The sequence below is a fragment of the Lipotes vexillifer genome, unplaced genomic scaffold (genome assembly GCF_000442215.2).
Source record: "Lipotes vexillifer unplaced genomic scaffold, Lipotes_vexillifer_v1.1 scaffold112, whole genome shotgun sequence".
NCBI lineage: Eukaryota > Metazoa > Chordata > Mammalia > Artiodactyla > Lipotidae > Lipotes > Lipotes vexillifer.
Window position 1 is genome coordinate 4,042,779 of NW_006776285.1, and position 20,145 is coordinate 4,062,923.

Consider the following 20,145-nt stretch of genomic DNA (forward strand, 5'->3'; position numbering starts at 1 on the left):
GAGCAGAATAAAAAGAATGAAAACAACTGAGGACAGTCTCAGAGATCACTGGGACAACATTAAACGTACCAACATTCGAATTATAGGGGTTCCAGAAGAAGAAGAGAACAAGAAAGGGACTGAGAAAATATTTGAAGAGATTATAGTTGAAAACTTCCCTAATATGGGAAAGGAAATAGTTAATCAAGTCCAGGAAGCACAGAAAGTCCCATACAGGATAAATACAAGGAGAAACACGCCAAGACCCATATTAATCAAACGGTCAAAAATTAAATACAAAGAAAACATATTAAAAGCAGCAAGGGAAAAACAACAAATAACACACAAGGGAATTCCCATAAGGTTAACAGCTGATCTTTCAGCAGAAACTCTGCAAGCCAGAAGGGAGTGGCAGGACATACTGAAAGTGATGAAGGAGAAAAACCTGCAATCAAGATTACTCTACCCAGCAAGGATCTCATTCAGATTTGATGGAGAAATTAAAACCTTTACAGACAAGCAAAAGCTGAGAGAGTTCAGCACCACCAAACCAGCTTTACAACAAATGCTAAAGGATCTGCTCTAGGCAAGAAACACAAAAGAAGGAAAAGACCTATAATAAAAAACCGAAAACAATTAAGAAAATGGGAATAGGAACATACATATCGATAATTACCTTAAATGTAAATGGATTAAATGCTCCCACCAAGAGTCACAGACTGGCTGGATGGATACAAAAACAAGACCTGTATATATGCTGTCTACAAGAGACCCACTGCAGACCTAGGGACACATACAGACTGAAAGTTAGGGGACGGAAAAAGGTATTCCATGCAAATGGAAACCAAAAGAAAGCTGGAGTAGCAATTCTCATAGCAGACAAAATAGACTTTAAAATAAAGACTATTTCAAGAGACAAAGAAGGACACTACATAATGATCAAGGGACTGATCCAAGAAGAAGATATAACAATTGTAAATATTTATGCACCCAACATAGGAGCACCTCAACACATAAGGCAAACACTAACAGCCATAAAAGGGGAAATCGACAGTAACACATTCATAGTAGGGGACTTTAACACCAACTTTCACCAATGGACAATTCATCCAAAATGAAAAGAAATAAGGAAACACAAGCTTTAAATGATACATTAAACAAGATGGACTTAACTGATATTTATAGGACATTCCATACAAAAACTACAGAATACACATTTTTCTCAAGTGCTCATGGAACATTCTCCAGGATATACCATATCTTGGGTCACAAATCAAGCCGTGGTAAATTTAAGAAAATTGAAATTGTATCAAGTATCTTTTCCGACCACAACGCTATGAGACTAGATATCAATTACAGGAAAAGATCTGTAAAAAATACAAACACATGGAGGCTGAACAATACACTACTTAATAACGAAGTGATCACTGAAGAAATCAAAGAGGAAATTAAAAAATACCTAGAAACAAATGACAATGGAGATACAACGACCCAAAACCTATGGGATGCAGCAAAAGCAGTTCTAAGAGGGAAGTTTATAGCAATACAAGCCCACCTTAAGAAGCAGGAAACATCTCGAATAAACAACCTAACCTTGCACCTCAAGCAATTAGAGAAAGAAGAACAAAAAAACCCCAGAGTTAGCAGAAGGAAAGAAATCATAAAAATCAGATCAGAAATAAATGAAAAAGAAATGAAGGAAACAATAGCAAAGATCAATAAAACTAAAAGCTGGTTCTTTGAGAAGATAAACAAAATTGATAAACCATTAGCCAGACTCATCAAGAAAAAAAGGGAGAAGACTCAAATCAATAGAATTAGAAATGAAAAAGGAGAAGTAACAACTGACACTGCAGAAATACAAAAGATCATGAGGGATTACTACAAGCAACTCTATGCCAATAAAATGGACAATCTGGAAGAAATGGACAAATTCTTAGAAATGCACAAACTGCCAAGACTGAATCAGGAAGAAATAGAAAATATGAACAGACCAATCACAAACACTGAAATTGAAACTGTGATTAAAAATCTTCCAACAAACAAAAGCCCAGGACCAGATGGCTTCACAGGCGAATTCTATCAAACATTTAGAGAAGAGCTAACACCTATCCTTCTCAAACTCTTCCAAAATATAGCAGAGGGAGGAACACTCCCAAACTCATTCTACGAGGCCACCATCACCTTGATACCAAAACCAGACAAGGATGTCACAAAGAAAGAAAACTACAGGCCAATATCACTGATGAACATAGATGCAAAAATCCTCAACAAAATACTAGCAAACAGAATCCAACAGCACATTAAAAGGATCATACACCATGATCAAGTGGGGTTTATTCCAGGAATGCAAGGATTCTTCAATATACGCAAATCTATCAATGTGATTAACCATATTAACAAATTGAAGGAGAAAAACCATATGATCATCTCAATAGATGCAGAGAAAGCTTTTGACAAAATTCAACACCCATTTATGATAAAAACCCTGCAGAAAGTAGGTGTAGAGGGAACTTTCCTCAATATAATAAAGGCCGTATATGACAAGCCCACAGCCAACATCATCCTCAATGGCGAAAAACTGAAAGCATTTCCACTAAGGTCAGGAACAAGACAAGGTTGCCCACTCTCACCACTCTTATTCAACATAGTTTTGGAAGTTTTATCCACAGCAATCAGAGAAGAAAAGGAAATAAAAGGAACCCAAATTGTAAAAGAAGAAGTAAAGCTGTCACTGTTTACAGATGACATGATAACTATACATAGAGAATCCTAAAGAAGCTACCAGAAAACTACTAGAGCTAATCAATGAATTTAGTAAAGTAGCAGGATACAAAATTAATCACAGGTAATCTCTGGCATTCCTATACACTAATGATGAAAAATCTGAAAGTGAAGTCAAGAAAACACTCCCATTTACCAATGCAACAAAAAGAATAAAAAATCTAGGGATAAACGTACCTAAGGAGACAAAAGACCTGTATGCAGAAAATTATAAGACACTGATGAAACAAATTAAAGATGATACAAATAGCTGGAGAGATATACCATGTTCTTGGATTGGAAGAATCAACATTGTGAAAATGACCCTACTACCCAAAGCAATCTACAGATACAATGCAATCCCTATCAAACTACCACTGGCATTTTTCACAGAACTAGAACCAAAAATTTCACAATTTATATGGAAACACAAAAGACCCCGAATAGCCAAAGCAATCTTGAGAACGAAAAACGGAGCTGGAGGAATCAGGCTCCCTGACTTCAGACTATACTACAAAGCTACAGTAATCAAGACAGTATGGTACTGGCACAAAAACAGAAAGATAGATCAATGGAACAGGATAGAAAGCCCAGAGATAAACCCATGCACATATAGTCACCTTATCTTTGATAAAGGAGGCAGAAATTTACAGTGGCGAAAGAACAGCCTGTTCAATAAGTGGTGCTGGGAAAACTGGACCGGTACATGTAAAAGTATGGGATTAGATCACTCCCTAACACCATACACAAAAATAAGCTCAAAATGGATTCAAGACCTAATGTAAGGCCAGACACTATCAAACTCTTAGAGGAAAACATAGGCAGAACTCTATGACATAAATCACAGCAAGATCCTTTTTGACCCACCTCCTAGAGAAATGGAAATAAAAACAAAAATAAACAAATGGGACCTAATGAAACTTCAAAGCTTTTGCACAGCAAAGGAAACCATAAACAAGACCAAAAGGCAACCCTCAGAATGGGAGAAAATATTTGCAAATGAAGCAACTGACAAAGGATTAATCTCCAAAATTTATAAGCAGCTCATGCAGCTCAATAACAAAAAAACAAACAACCCAATCCAAAAATGGGCAGAAGACCTAAATAGACATTTCTCCAAAGAAGATATACAGACTGCCAACATACACGTGAAAGAATGGTCAACATCATTAATCATTAGAGAAATGCAAATCAAAACTACAATGAGATATTATCTCACACTGGTCAGAATGGCCATCATCAAAAAATCTAGAAACAATAAATGCTGGAGAGGGTGTGGAGAAAAGGGAACACTCTTGCACTGCTGGTGGGAATGTGAATTGGTTCAGCCACTATGGAGAACAGTATGGAGGTTCCTTAAAAAACTACAAATAGAACTACCATATGACCCAGCAATCCCACTACTAGGTATATACCCTGAGGAAACCAGAATTCAGAAAGAGTCATGTACCAAAATGTTCATTGCAGCTCTATTTACAATAGCCCGGAGATGGAAACAACCTAAGTGCCCGTCGTCGGATGAATGGATAAAGAAGATGTGGCACATATATACAATGGAATATTACTCAGCCATAAAAAGAAACGAAATTGAGCTATTTGTAATGAGGTGGATGGACCTAGAGTCTGTCATACAGAGTAAAGTAAGTCAGAAAGAGAAAGACAAATACTGTATGCTAACACATATACATGGAATTTAAGAAAAAAAGAAATGAAGAACCTAGGAGTAAGACAGGAATAAAGACACAGACCTACTAGAGAATGGACTTGAGGATATGGGGAGGAGGAAGGGTAAGCTGTGACAAAGTGATAGAGTGGCATGGACATATATACGCTACCAAAGGTAAAATAGCTAGCTAGTGGGAAGCAGCAGCATAGCACAGGGAGACCAGCTCGGTGCTTTGTGACCACCTAGAGGGGTGTGATAGGGAGGGAGGGAGACTCAAGAGCGAAGAGTTATGGGAACATATGTATATATATAACTGATTCACTCTGTTATAAAGCAGAAACTAACACACCATTGTAAAGCAACTATACTCCAATGAAGATGTAAAAAAAAATAAAAAATAAAAACTTTAGGCACAAAAAAATAAAGTCCTTTCTTTTGAGCAGTAAAAAAAAAACAAAAACAAGTATTCTTCAGACTTGTGGTTTTCTTTTTCAAAGCGGAGTGCCAACAAACCCCCTTCATTGGGCAAGAACTTTGGTAGGTTAAGCACACACTCAAAGTGCTAGAAGTTAGAATCCTAAGAATGAGTCAGAGCAACACAGGCATAGAGAATGTTATCACACACATCCTTTGTTATGTGTACCAGCACTGTATTTTTTGCAACATAGAGCATGTTCTTGTATGCTAGTTAAAAAAAAAAAAATACAGTGAGTGCCTTGAGACACATGGTAGGAAACTGCCGCCAAAGCACACTTCCAATTCATGACTTTCTCAGGTGAAGATTCCCATAGTATGTCTGAACCAGTCAAAGGTGTTCCACTTTGATAGATGATTTCACTTTTTCATTAATTTAAATACTTTATTATTAAAATTGTAATTCTTTATACATATATATGTATACATATATACATATATATGTGTAAATCTACTTATTTAAATATGCAAACACATGCATTTTTCCTCTATTACTCTTTGCCTGCACTTCCTCCACAACCCTCTGATCTACCAGCCCCTCCCCAATAATCCATGAGAACAAGCTAGTGTGGATGTCACCATACTTTTCACTTATCTCATGTCATTATACATCAATATTTATATTATATCATGGCTTATTTAAATTGATATTTTATTATACATACTTCACTTTATTTTGATTTTCTCACCATATAATACAAAATCTAGTCAAAAGTAATTTATTATTTTTTAACTGCTGTGCAACATTCCATAGTATAAATATACCATAATTTAACCAGCTAATAACTTTGGTTTTAGATTTTTACTATACAAGCTACCTACATGAAAATGTGTGTGTACGTGTGTGCATCAGGATATTCAAGTACAGTTGACCCTCAAACAACACAGGTTTGAACTGTGCAGGTCCACTTACACATGAATATTTTTCAATAAATATATTGGAAAAAATTTTTGGAGACTTGCACCAATTTGAAAAACTCACAGATGAACTGCATAGTCTAGAAATATTTTAAAAAATTAGGAAAAAGTCAGATATGTCAGGAATGCATAAAATACATGTAGACACTACCATGAAATGTCACAAATCCATTATAAAAAGTTAAAATTTATAAAAATAAACACTTGCAGATCACACCTGATGCCTTTGGCAGTCAAGAGAAATATAAACAAACATAAAAAGGTAGTATTAAATCATAACTGAATAAAATTATCTGTAGTATTGGTTCGGCCAAAAAGTTCCTTCAGGTTTTTCATAACATCTTCCGGAAAAACCCGAAGGAACTTTTTGGCCAACCCAGTATTTACTGTAATAATTTTGTAGCCACTTCCAAAAAAAAAGCAATTTTGTTGCTTTTGCAGTGAGCTCAAGTGTTGTATCTGCTTAAAATGCCATGTGACGCTAATCATCTCCATGTGAGCAGTAGTCTCTCCAGTAAAATGCACATGGCAGTAAAAAATGATCTCTCATGGAATTTGAGTAGTTTTCACTGCGTTCAGCGCAATACTGTAAACCTTGAATAACATCAGGGGACCCATACAAAGTGTCACTAGTGATGCTGAAAGTGCTCCCAAGAAACAGAGAAAAGTCCTGACGTTACAAGAAAAAGTTGAATTGCTTGATATGTACCATAGATTGGGGTCTGCAACTGCAATTGCCCAACATTTCAAGATAAATTAATCCAGAATAAGGACCATTGTAAAAAAAAAAAAAAAAAATGAAATTTGTGAAGCCATTACTGCAGCTATGCCAGAAGGTGGGAAAACTTTGCAGTTTTTGAGAAATACCTTTTTATCTTGTATTGACAAGGTAGCTTTCCTGCGGGTGCAGGATTGCTCTAAGAAAGGCATACCTATACACTCTAATATGATTCAAGACAAAGCAAAATCATTATATGACAACTTAAAGCAAAAGGAAGGTGAAGGATCTAAAGCTGGAAATTTAATGCCAGCAAAGGATGGTCTGATAATTTTAGAAAGAGGTTTGGCTTAACAAATGTCAAGATAACAGGAGAGCAGCTTCTCCTGGCCTAGAGGCAGCAGACAAGTTCCCAAAAGCCATTAAATAAATGAACAGAAAGGATATCTGCCTGAACAGTTTTTAATGCAGACAAAAGTACCTATTCTAGGGGAAAAAAATACCACAAAAGACATTTATTAGTAAGATAGAGAAGTGAGCTCCAGGCTTTAAAGCAGGAAGGCATAGGCTAACGCTATTGTTCTGTGCAAATGCAGTTGGGTTTATCAGGACTGCCCTTATCTATAAAGCTGCTAACCCCCAAGCCTTGAAGCGAAAAGATAAACACCAGCTGCCAGTCTTGGTTGTATCACAAGAAGGCCTGGACACTGGAACCCCTTCTTCTGGATTGGTCAGTCAGGAAGTACCTTGCCAGTAAGTGACTGCATTTTAAAGTTCTTCTGATATTGGACAATGACCCTGGCCACCCAGAACCCCATGAGTTCAACATCGAAGGTGTTCAAGTGGTCTACTTGCCCCCAAACACAACAGCTCTAATGCAGCCTCTAGATCAAGGGGTCATAATGTTACAGAGGAAGAACAGAACTAACACCCTGTTGAAACTGCCTCCCTCATTCTTTAGCCTATATATTCTATTACTTTAGTCCTGCATGTCAAGAGTTAAACGTTAGAGAAACACTGCTTGTGCCCAAATAGCTCAGTAAGTTTCCCGAAGAAAGTTCCCATCCCGCGGTGCAGCGTTAGTTATGGCTATTACTTGTTGTCGATAAGGTTTCAGCCTAGAAACCTTGCAAATAAGCAGAGATAAGAATGGTAAAGTAAAAATAACTGCTAACAACTTGAAGTTTTTGCAGGAGCCTTGTGATCCGGCCTACATGAGCAAGCAGAAGCACAAAGAAATGTCATGCTTCCCTTGAAGGCCAGGTGTCTCCAAAAGTCTGCAATCTGCCTTTACCCTTTAATCGTGAGCCCTCCCATTTCCCCTTTTCCCTTCACATAAAAGAAGCCTGAATCTACTCCCAGTTAAGATGGTTCTTTAGGACATTATTCCACCACCTTCTTGGTTTACTGGCTTTCTGAATAAAGTCTCTAGTCCTTGCCCCAGCACTCTGTCTCTCAACTTATTTGCCTGTCGTGATGTGAGCGGTACAAGCTTGGACTCGGTAACGATAAGGAATTTAAAGGCTTATTACACACAGGACTCTATGGAAAGGATTATTAATGCTATGGAAGAGAACTCCAATAGAGAGAACATCATGAAACTCTGTAAAAATTACACCATTGAGGGCTTCCCTGGTGGCGCTGTGGTTGAGAGTCCACCTGCCGATGCAGGGGACACGGGTTTGTGCCCTGGTGCGGGAAGATCCCACATGCTGCGAAGTGGCTGGGCCCGTGAGGCATGGCCGCTGAGCCTGTGCATCCAGAGCCTGTGCTCTGCAACGGGAGAGGCCACAACAGTGAGAGGCCCGCGTACCACAAAAAAAACAAAACAAAACAAAACACCATTGAATATGCCATCGTTGTTATAGAAGAAAGCTGTGAAAGCCAGAAGGCCCAATACAATAAATTCCTACTGGAGAAAACTGTGTCCAGATGTTGTGCATGACTTCACAGGATTTACGACAGAGCCAATCAAGGAAATCATGAGAGAGATTGTGATTATGGCCAAAAAAATGCGGTGGGGTGGGGTGAAGCGTTTCAAGATAAGGATCTTGGAGAAATTCAAAAGCTAACAGATACCACACCAGAGGAATTCACAGAAGACAACTTGGTGGAGATGAGTGCTTCCAAACCAGTGCCAGATTAGGAGGAAGAAGACACAGAGGAAGCAGTGCCAGAAAATAGATTGACATTAGACAATCTGGCAGAAGGGCTCCAGTTATTCAAGACTGATTCTGACTTACTTACAACATGGACCTTTCTATGATATGGGCACTGAAACTAAAGCAAACGGTAGAAGGAGGCTTGGAACCATACAGAAACTTTTAGAGAAATGAAAAAGCAAAAAAGTCAGACAGAAGTTAGAATGTATTTCTGTAAAGTCAGACCTAATGTGCTTGCCCCGCCTCCTCCCCTTCCACCTCCTCCAGCGGTGCCGCCTTTGAGACAGAGACCAACCCCTCCTCTTCCTCCTCAGACTACTCAACGTGAAGATGATAAGGATGAAGGCCTTTATGATGATCCACTTCCACTTAATGGATGGTACATAATCATCATGCCTTACACTTTTTTTTTTTTGCTGTACGCGGGCCTCTCACTGTTGTGGCCTCCCCCGTTGCGGAGCACAGGCTCCGGACGCGCAGGCTCAGCGGCCATGGCTCATGGGCCCAGCTGCTCCGCGGCACGTGGGATCCTCCCGGACCGGGGCACAAACCCATGTCCCCTGCATCGGCAGGCGGACTCTCAACCACTGCACCACCAGGGAAGCCCTCGTGTTATACTTTTTAACCTATTGCTTTTCTGAGATTTCTATTTTTCTATTTCTGATTTTTCAAAGCTCTAAAATTTAAAAAAAATTTACTATACAACATTTTTCTTCTGATTAATACACACTTCTCTGGTATGTTCTTATTTTCTATCTGAATGTTATTTGCTTCACTTTCATCTCATTACCTTTAATAACTTATACAGAGTTAGACAGATTTTACTCACTATTTTTTTTTTAAGCTTCTTATGGTGGTCTTTATTTTTCTTTTCAAACAACTTCACTGCTTTGTCTGATTATAACTATACATGTCCACTTTGGAAAAGACTTAAAGCATAACAAGTATAAAAGAAGGGAGAAAAAAATCATCTGAAATCCTGCCACTCAGATAAACTACTGACATTGATGATCATCTTCCTAGATATATTTGTGTGCATATATACACACAGAGATGTCCAGTTTTATACAAATTAAACCATACTATACATGTTTTTTAAGAGTCATGTTGAAAGTTCTTTAACATTTTATGTCAACTAGAAATTTTTTTAAATATATCAAACTATTTTCCTTCCTTCCTCATGTTTAACAGCTTACTGAGGTATAACTGACATAAACTGCACATACTTAAAGAGCACAAGTTTTAATAGGTTTTGGTGTAATAATAAACATATCCATCATTCACAAAACGTTTCTTCCTTTTTGCTATGCTTCCCTTTTGCTCATCCCTGCAACCACCATTCTTTCTGTTACGAACGATTAGTTTGCATTTTCTAGTTTTTTATATAAGTAGAATCATACTACATGTACTCTTTTTGTCTGGCTTCTTTCACTTAGCATAATTATTTTGAAATTTATCCACATCGTTTTATGTACCTATTAGTTCATTTCCTTTTATTGTTTGGTAATATCCTATGATATGCTTATAAAACGATTTGTTTATCCATTCACCTATTGATGGACATTTTAGGCTGTTTTCAGGTTTTGGCAATTATAAATGAAGCCATTATAAACATTCGTGCTTAAATCTTTGTATGCACATATGCTTGTATTTTTCTTGGTGAATACTCGGAGTGGAATGACTGGGTCATGCCATAGGCATAAGATTATTTTGTTTAACTTTTTACCTGTATTCCAAAGCAGTGGGATCATTTTATATTCCCAAAAGTTTCAGTTCTCCCACATGTCCACCAACACTTGGTATGGTCAATCCTTTTCATTTTCTCTATCTAACAGGCTCATAATGGTAACTCTTATGGCTTTAATTTATATTTCTCTAGTGACTAATGACTTTGAGCATCTTTTCATGTGCTTATTTTCCATTCACATAACTCTTTTGGTGATGTGTCTGATCAAGTATCTTGCTTATTTTTCATCAACCTGTTTTTCTTATTATTGAGTTTTTAGAGTTCTGTATATATTCAGGATACAAGCCCTTTGTTGGGTACATGATTTGCAAATATTTTCTCCCAGTCTATGGCTTGTCCTTTTATTCTTCTGATAGAATAAATAAAAACTTTTTAATTTTGATGAAGCCCAATTATCAACTTTTTATGGATTATGCCTCTGTGTCATACCTAAGGAATATTTGTCTCATCCAAGGTCATAAATATTTTCTCTTATGTTTTCTTCTAGAACTTTCATACTTCAAGTTTTATATTAAGGTATATGATCCACTTTGAGTTAATCTTTACATATGGTTAAGGCCTAAAGTTAATATGTAAACACGAATTTATGTTGGATAGTAAAATTAAAGGTGGTTTTCCTTGTTTCGATTTTTTTTCTTTTAGAATATTATAATGCTAATTTTTAATGAACATACCATTATAAAAAGGAAATACTATGGGGTCGAGATGTGTTCCTAAGCTGTGCCCTAAACCTAATCCACTAAAATGCTGACTTGATAAATGCAGCTGATATAGTAGGGACATCAGCTGCCTCTCAGAGAGAGTGAGTCAGATAACCTGAAACGTATGTGGAAACAGTGACATACTGTCTTATTGGTGGAAGACAGTTCTCCATGGGTTTCCCATATTTCTGAATATATTGTGAGCAGAGGAACTAAACCACCTTTGTTCTAGACTTTTTTTTTTTTTTTTTGATTTATAACAACAGGAATTTATTTCTCAGTTCTGAAGTCTGGGAAGTCCGAGTTTAAGGTGCTAGCAGATTTGGTTTCTGGTGAGGGCCTGCTTTCTGGTTCACAGACAGCTGTCTTCTTGCTGTGTCTGCACTTGGTGAAAGGGACCTAGATTGTCTTTTTAAGGATGTTTGTACTGAGAACAGCCCTGGGAAATAGAGAATATTTCCCTTCAGAGGAGAGAAGGTTTGTTTGCTTTCCAGCAAAATAATGTTTCCCTCTGGCGCAGAGGTTTGGCAGATTTGCTTGTATCTCATTATAAAATATGGGTGGTGGATTTTCTAAATTTGGGATTCCTCAGCTGTGACACAAACCCACCAAGTGCACAGCACATATCTGTGCCTTCTGCCGCCCCCATGGAACTTGGGGGCCAGGGTAACGGACATGAGCTTGAAGCTCATCAGCTTGCCATGCCATGAGTAGCAAAGTCTTTTGTGCCTGACCCAAGAGTCTTGTATATTCTTCTAGGCCACCTTGCTAATTTTCAAGTAGGGTAAAGTCTCAGGCCCTTCACAGCTCTTGACACTTACCTCTACTCTTTAGGCTTGAATACAGATCCCCTAAGAATATCTGAGTCAGTTTACTGTCAGTGATGCTATCCCACTATTTTAAAAAAGATTTGTTTTTATGAACTATTAGGAGAAGTTTCCTATCTATGATGGATAATATAGAATAACTTTCCCAACTTTATGGATGGAGGACACCCTCCCCTATTGTAATCATCAACTATGGCCTTTTATCTAGCTATAATGCTCTATCTCAGAGATAAGCTTGGCTTATGAAGGTTTTTTGTTTTGATTTGGTTTGTTTTTTTCCACTACACCTCTGTTGCCTAACTCTCTGTAAACCTTGGTTTTCAAGGTAGAACTCTCATGTTTAGATATTTTATTTTGCTGCTACAGTACTCTGGTCCCCCACCATTGTGCATTGTTGATGGGGATGTAAATTGGGGCAGCCACTATGGAAAACATTGTGGAGGTTCTGCAAAAAATTAAAAATTGAACTACCACATGACCCAGTAATTCCGCTTCTAGGTATATATCCAAAAAAAAAATAAAAGACAAAATCAGAATCTCAAAGACATATTTGCACGCCCTTGTTCATTGCAGCATTATTCATAATATCCAAGATATGGAAACAACCTAAGTGTTCATCAACAGATGGACAGATAAAGGACAGATATATAGATAAAAGGACATTTAAAGAAAATAAAATATATATATATATACATATATTTCAGCCATTAAAAAAAAGGAAATTCTACCATTTGTGAAAACATGAACCTAGAGGACATTATGGTAATTGAAATAAGCCAGACACAGTAAGACAAATACTGTATAATCTTACTTATATGTGGAATCTAAAACAGTCAAACTCGTAGAAGCAGAAATTAAAGCTCTGGTTACCAGGGGCTGGGAGGCAAAGGAAATGGGGAGGTGTTGATCAAAAGGATATGAACTTTTAATTATAAGATGAATATGTTCTGGGGAATCTAATGTACAGCATGGTGACTACAGTTAATAATATTGCATTGTATACTTGAAATTTACTAAGAGAGTAAACCTTAAGTGTTTTCACCACAAACCAAAAAGAAAAAAAAAAGGTAACCACGTGAGGTGATGGATACATTAATTAAGTTGACTGTGGTTATCATTTCACTATACGTGTACATATATATAATCATCAAAAGGACAGGGAGGGCTTCCCTGGTGGCGCAGTGGTTGAGAGTCCGCCTGCCGATGCAGGGGACATAAGTTCGTCCCCAGGTCCGGGAAGATCCCACATGCCACGGAGTGGCTGGGCCCGTGAGCCATGGCCGCTGAGCCTGCACGTCCGGAGCCTGTGCTCCGCAACGGGGGAGGCCACAACAGTGAGAGGCCCGCGTACAGCAAAAAAAAAAAGGCACAGGGAGATAAAAGTAAACTACTGTAATGTTCTTACATAATACACAAAGTGTATCTTTAAAATAAAGAGTGCAATCTTTAAAATAAAGGAAAAATAAAATCAAAATATTTTGTAATAAGGTACTATGAATATTGATGTATTGGAGTGACTACACTAGAAATATGTGGTACATGAAACACTAGTTATGGTGTTCATACCTATACGTGAAGTCACTGAAAATGCAACATGTACAACTTCAGACTGATATACAGGCGGTTTGTAATTGTCACTCAAATATTTGGAATGAGGTTGCCATTGGTGATACATTTTCCTAAACAGTGAACAACCTTTCCAGAGATAACAGGGTTTAGTCTGCCCTTACTGTACACAATGGTTGCATTCCTGAAATATTCAGTGAACTTTAAACTGTGCAAGAGACACTTTGGTTTTATTTATCTTACAAAGTTAGGTTCTTGGTTCACCAACTTGCTTTTAGACTACATGAATCCTTGGCCATTCAAATCATTTATAGGAGGAAAGATAATTCTTTGTTCCACGTAACTTTAAAAAATTGAGGGATGTCTAACATAGTTTGGTTTCAACCAATAAATAGCAGTAGTTCTCTGCTATTATTGGGACAACCTGAAATGCCCCCAACCATATGTTTCCTAAATATTCTCTAAGGGTGGCATTTTCCCCACTCAGATCATCCTCATGTAGGAAAATAGTAAAGATTGCTGGGACGGTGAAGATAGTAATGTCTGTGGATCATAGTTAACAAATAACTCTCTTAGAATACATAGCCATATAAATATTCTCCATAGTGTTGAGTTAACCAGGGTAGAGCTATAAAGCATATCATCGTTCCTACGATCCTTAGGCTGTTGTCTTTGACAAAGTATATGGCTTACCATTCAGTTTCTTTCTCCTTTGTTTCTTACCATCTACCTATTTACAACACCCCCAAGTACTTCAAGGTCAACCCCTCCTTTCTCAGAATCCTTGTGAAAGCAGAGAAAACACTTTTCCTCTTCTGCAGTCACAAGCCTGCCTCTGAGTCAATAGTAATAATCCCCAGGGTGCAATTCCGGTGATAATGAAACATCTTTATCAGAGCAATGTAATTCCTCAGTGTCTCCAACACCTCCTCTGAAGAATAGCATTGTGGCTTTTCCATTTGCAAAACCAAAGCATCCATTAAAGTACTTTTTGAAATGTAACCAGGAACAGTCTTCATTTAAGGGGATCAGAAAATTGCTAACAACTTCAATAGACTTTAAACTGGCTTCTAGAAATCAAGTTTCCAAAAACATAAAACATTGACTTATAGTCTCGAGCCCCCTGTTAATATAAACTATTGGCACATATTGGATATATTCTGCATGTGAAATGTTGCATATATTCTGATATGTTAACTGATATTTACCTTGTGTCTCTGTCTCATTCAAAAGAAGCCCTTGCATCCACTGACTCTTGAAAATGGGAAAATAGAGGGAAAAGTGGCAAGAAGAGCCACACAGTAATGGACTGCACCCCAGAGAAGAAACACTGTGCTGCCACCCTCGACCCCTGGCTTGGGTCATATCTCAGGTGGGATTATTTATACCATATTAATTAAAATTTTCAATGGCCTTCACAGAACAGTTCTGAAATTAACATTATGAAAGAACTTTGTTTCAAGCTGTTGTTACATTTTTTGTCTAATCAATTATAAAACAGATTTTATTCATCCTAATTTAGATAAAATAGTTTTCAACTACAGGTGTGTTTTCATGTAAGAGCTTCATTACATACTGAAGGCTTTGCAAGTGCTTGGAACTTTAGGCTAAACATCCCTGTTTTTGGTATGAGCACAGATGGTGGTATCACCACACAGTACGATTTGTTTTTGAAATGAACCTACATAATAAATCACTCTACTATATATATAGATAGATAGATAGAGCAAGAGAGAGAGAGAGAGAGAGAGAGAGAATGGTATATATATATATATATATATATATATATATATTCAACCTATAACTTTAGACAATTCTAACTTTATTCAAATAAGCCCAACACTTCTAATACATTTTGTAATTATAAAAATTCACTAATCTGTAAATCACTTCCCCATCTGGTATATAATATAATGACACTTTTTAATTTCAATGTTTATCAAACTGTTGATTCAGAACCACCAATTCAGATAGCATATGGATGTCTCTTTCATTCCACTGTAGGTGGTTGATATATTTTGACAGATACAAAGAAAACAGAAAAAATGATGTTTGCTTTAGTGGAAACTATTCCAAATTAATATGTTACATAGTAAAGACTTATCAGTTAATATATAAATGGTTAAATAATATAAATCATGATTATAGCTCATGGGTGAAATTGGGCTAAGTTGGTTATCATCTTTATAACATTTTATGAATTTGAGAAAAAATTTACATGCCATTTTTACCAAGAATATTAAACTTGTACAAATGGCCAAAATTATATTAGATACAACCTCATCATTGACTATTCCACTGATTAATAATATAATACGAAATTGTTCTTATGTGTTTTTTTCTCACGGACCTTTGAGGTTTTCATGTATTTCTCCACAAACTCAGCCATTTTTCATTCAATTGCTTCTGAAGTGGCATGTGCCCGAAGTCTGCATATTCTACAATAAGATGTGTGGAAAACAACCTTTGGCAAATAATATAAAAGGCTGTATAAGGACCTTCATTTCCATAGCAAATCATTTGAAGTCATTAAACTTTTAAAGTTACACTCTATGAAAACAGTTTTTAGAATAGTCAATTTGAATTCAAAAGATGCTTTTTTCCAATTTACAATTCATACAGACTCCTTATATTTACTCGTCCTTTTTCATTTATCAACATTTTAGTCATCTCTGTATCCATAAAGACAAAGAAGAAGAAAGCAGGAGAAAATCCAAAGAGTTTCAGGTGTGGTTTACTGATATGATTTAAAAATTTCCTGAAGGGAAGTGTAAGTTCCTTATGAGAAGTTCATATATCATCTGCACATTTTAATAACCCTGGACCTTCAGTACCAAGGGTACTTCAAACCTGGCTGATAAGCTTTCTTTCTTCAGCTGTGTCATTATTGTTTAACTAGTTTGTCACATTAGGATCATTTATAATATTTTATATAAAGACTTTTTCTCTGTTATCTAATGGTTTATAGTCTCCTGGAGTGCCAGAACTACATAATTGTCATATATTAAACATCTTAATTATCCACAGATTATAGCACAAAACTGTACAGAGTAGGCTCTCAGTAGATTATAGTTGAATAAATTTGCATTATTTGAGCTATTAGACTGATGTTAAAATAGGCCTATATCAATGCTTATGATCATTTTCAAAAATGTATCAGATTGGCCTTCAAGTGAAAATATTGAAAAATAGAGTTTACAGAGCTTAAAAAAAGATTTATACCCTTAAGAGACTGTGATAACACCAGATGGCAGGTCGTCAACAATGGAATTTTGCAACGTTCACAGAAGACATGTATTATAGGCTAGTTGAGACAGCTTCGTTCTCCAAATAGGATCTTAAATTATACACCACTAAAGCAACCAGGGAGCTCATATTCATGCAATTAAAACGAGCATGTTCTGGGCTTCCCTGATGGCGCAGTGGTTGGAAGTCCGCCTGCCGATGTGGGGGACGCAGGTTCGTGACCCGGTCCAGGAGGATCCCACGTGCCGCGGAGCGGCTGGGCCTGTGGGCCATGGCCGCTGAGCCTGCGCATCTGGAGCCTGTGCTCCGCATCAGGAGAGGCCACAGCAGTGAGAGGCCCACGTACTGCAAAAAAAAAAAAAAAAAAAAAACAGAGAGACTGTTCCAAACTTACAACAGCATATATTTTTACTGATGTCTTTGTCTAGAAGAGCATCCCTTTATTTGATTTTTGCCCCTTTCCCCCACGCAACTCCAATATACAAGTATATGCAAGTGTGTATCAGAGAATAAACAATGAATGAAAATGGAAGAACAGGAGACACACCCATCACTGCTTCACAGCAATTCTGAAATCCCTCAGGGTAGACATTGTGAAGGCCCCACCAAGCAGTGGGAAAGATCCTTGATCAGGTCTGATTTTGCACCCTAGGAAGACTTTGCTATTCATTTGATCTCCATGGTCCCTGGTTCAATAGAATTTCTTCTTGTCTATTATACTCTTTGGCTATAACTGAAGTGACTGTTTGAAAGTATGTCCTTCTTGGAAGTTGACCAGTGTTTGTATCCTGGTTCCTCAAAATTCCTATGGATATTTTGTATATAGATATAAATTAATAAGAATAGAATAATTGTGGCCATAATAAAAATAGCAAAGGCAGTTAAAATAAGGGATAGCAATAGTTTCCATTCCTATCTTCCTAGGAGTCTGTGGATCCTACAATGTACATTTCATTTCTTGTTTCTGCCTGCCCTGAATCCCCTCTACTGGTGTTGTTTTGTTTGTTTTTTGTTCTGTGTGTGTGTGTGTGTGTGTGTGTGTGTGAGAGAGAGAGAGAGAGTGTGTGTGTGTTTTAGCAGCAACAAAAGAGCTAAAGCTGGGTCATAAGCATCTCAAAGGGACTGTCCATTATATTAGTATCTGCTACCTCACTTTCTGTCTTTTCTGGTCTGGGTTTTTCTTCAAATCTGTGAGTTATTCAAGTATCTCTCCAATGACATTTTTTCTTAAGATAACCAGAGTTTGTTTCTGTTATATATAACCAAAAGAACCATAACTCATACACTCAAAGCTCACTTTGGGTTCTACTCCCTGAAATAGCTGGATTCTGAAATCTAGAAGAGACCCTTTAGAAGTTTTTAAAAAACAATGACCTACATTCCAGATCAAGCATTCTTAACCTGGGGGGTTTTAGGTGATCCCTGAGCCTCCTGCAATTATATATGTTGTCTTTTGATGAAATCTAGCTTTCATCATATTATTAAAGAAGTCTATAACCCATAAAATTCTAACAACTACTGCTCTAAAAACTTATTTCAGTTTTCATTTAGCATAAGGGATAGTAAAATAGTTAAATATTTTCTTTTAGTGCAAATTATTTTTTTCTTTGAAGAACAGCTTAAAACCTAGTCAACTTGGAGAAGTTTATTTCAAAATAAAGCTATTCAACATTAGAATGTATCTGCAATAGTTATCATGAAATTTACTTCTCTGGAGGTTCTTAAATCTAGTGTAAGTTGTTTAGTTTAAATTTGTCCTCCTGAAAAAGATTGAGTTGGACATCTTGTGAATTTTTAACCCTTTCTAACCCTATATTTTTAAGATTCTGTATTTTGAAAAAAAGGAATGACATCTAAATACAAAATACTGTATGGTGTCAGAGCTCTGGGCCAGCTGTTATTAAAGAAGGAAGTAAGGGCAAAGAGACTTAACTGTAAGATGTTCAGTTGAGAAGTAGAAGTGGAGACTCTTTCTGCAGCAGAACTATCACATGGGAGGGGAAAGAACTGAGGTGTGTACAGATTCATTGGCAGGAGCTAATACATTCATCCAAATGTTGCACATGAAAATGTCAACATGATTTTTTTTTTCAGCAAACAGATCTCCTTATTTTCATAAAAGCATTAAACAGATTCAAAAACAATGAGAAGAAAAATAAGAGGGTTTCAATTAGAGAGAAAAACAGAGTGCTGATTCAAATACACAGCTTGGTTGGCTTTGGCGTTATTGCAAATCTGGTGGGATAATTAATTGGAGGGTGTTTCATCTCTAGGCAGCTCTCAGTAGAACTCGGCATCTATGTCAATGTGCACAGCCGTCTTGTTCCACTAGCTAAGGACAGCACATGAAGAAAACTGCATGTGATTTACACTGCTAAGGGAATTTGGAAGATCAGTATACTTATTCAAATTGGAATTTAGCCCAGACTCTATTTTTGTCAAAGGAAGAAAAGAAAAGAAAACAAGTTTAAGCATTTTAATAAAGGACAGGAACATTGGTTCATTGGGGATATGGCTCAAGTTTTCCAGGCTCTGAAATTTACATTTCATTCTGCATAAAGGTTCAAGTGGTGCTCTTGATATACCAGTACCTTTTTTATTTAAATAAGCAGTTGCTTATCTAGTTGGGTTTTTTAAAAAATATCTGTTTGATAGAACCTGGCTTACAATCTTGCCCTTGCTCTTCCCCACTAAGCAGACCTCTAAAATCTGGAAAGGATGCCAGAGACAACCAAGGAGACAACTGGAGTGTCATAAGAGGGTGAACTGGTTTTGGAGGCCAAGGGGTGGAGGGAGAGCACAGAAGCAAGGCTATCCTCCTCCCCACACAACAAGGAAGATTACCCAGCCCCCTTGTTCTCTGATCACCAAACTAGCAAAAGAAGGCAATCAAGGTAGGTTCATTTTCTCCCAGTTAGAATGGGAATCCTTCTGACAACATCAGGTAAGCTGACACCACAGGCGAGAATGATCAAATGGGAGCCCACCACAAACAAGCAGCTAGAGAAAGCATTATACTCCTTGCCAGGCCTATAACTCCCCTTTTTCACTGAGATACTGAGGCAGACCAAGGGATCTGACAGGAGGAACCCAGCTAGCTGGTACCTGGTTGAGGAAGCATCTTTGCTCCCAGGGGCCCAAGATTCTCTAAGGCATAATCCCTAGGGTAGCTGAAACTATATTGACAAAGGAGGAATTAGTCTACCCAATATTAAGGTTAACTATCTGGCTATTATAATCAAAACAATGTAATACCGGTAGCATGATAGACAGTAGATCAATGGAATGGAATAGAGAACCCAGAAATAGACCCACACAAGTACGCTTGACTAAATTTTTTCTTTTTTTTTTTTTTTTTTTTTTGGTAATCGGGCCTCT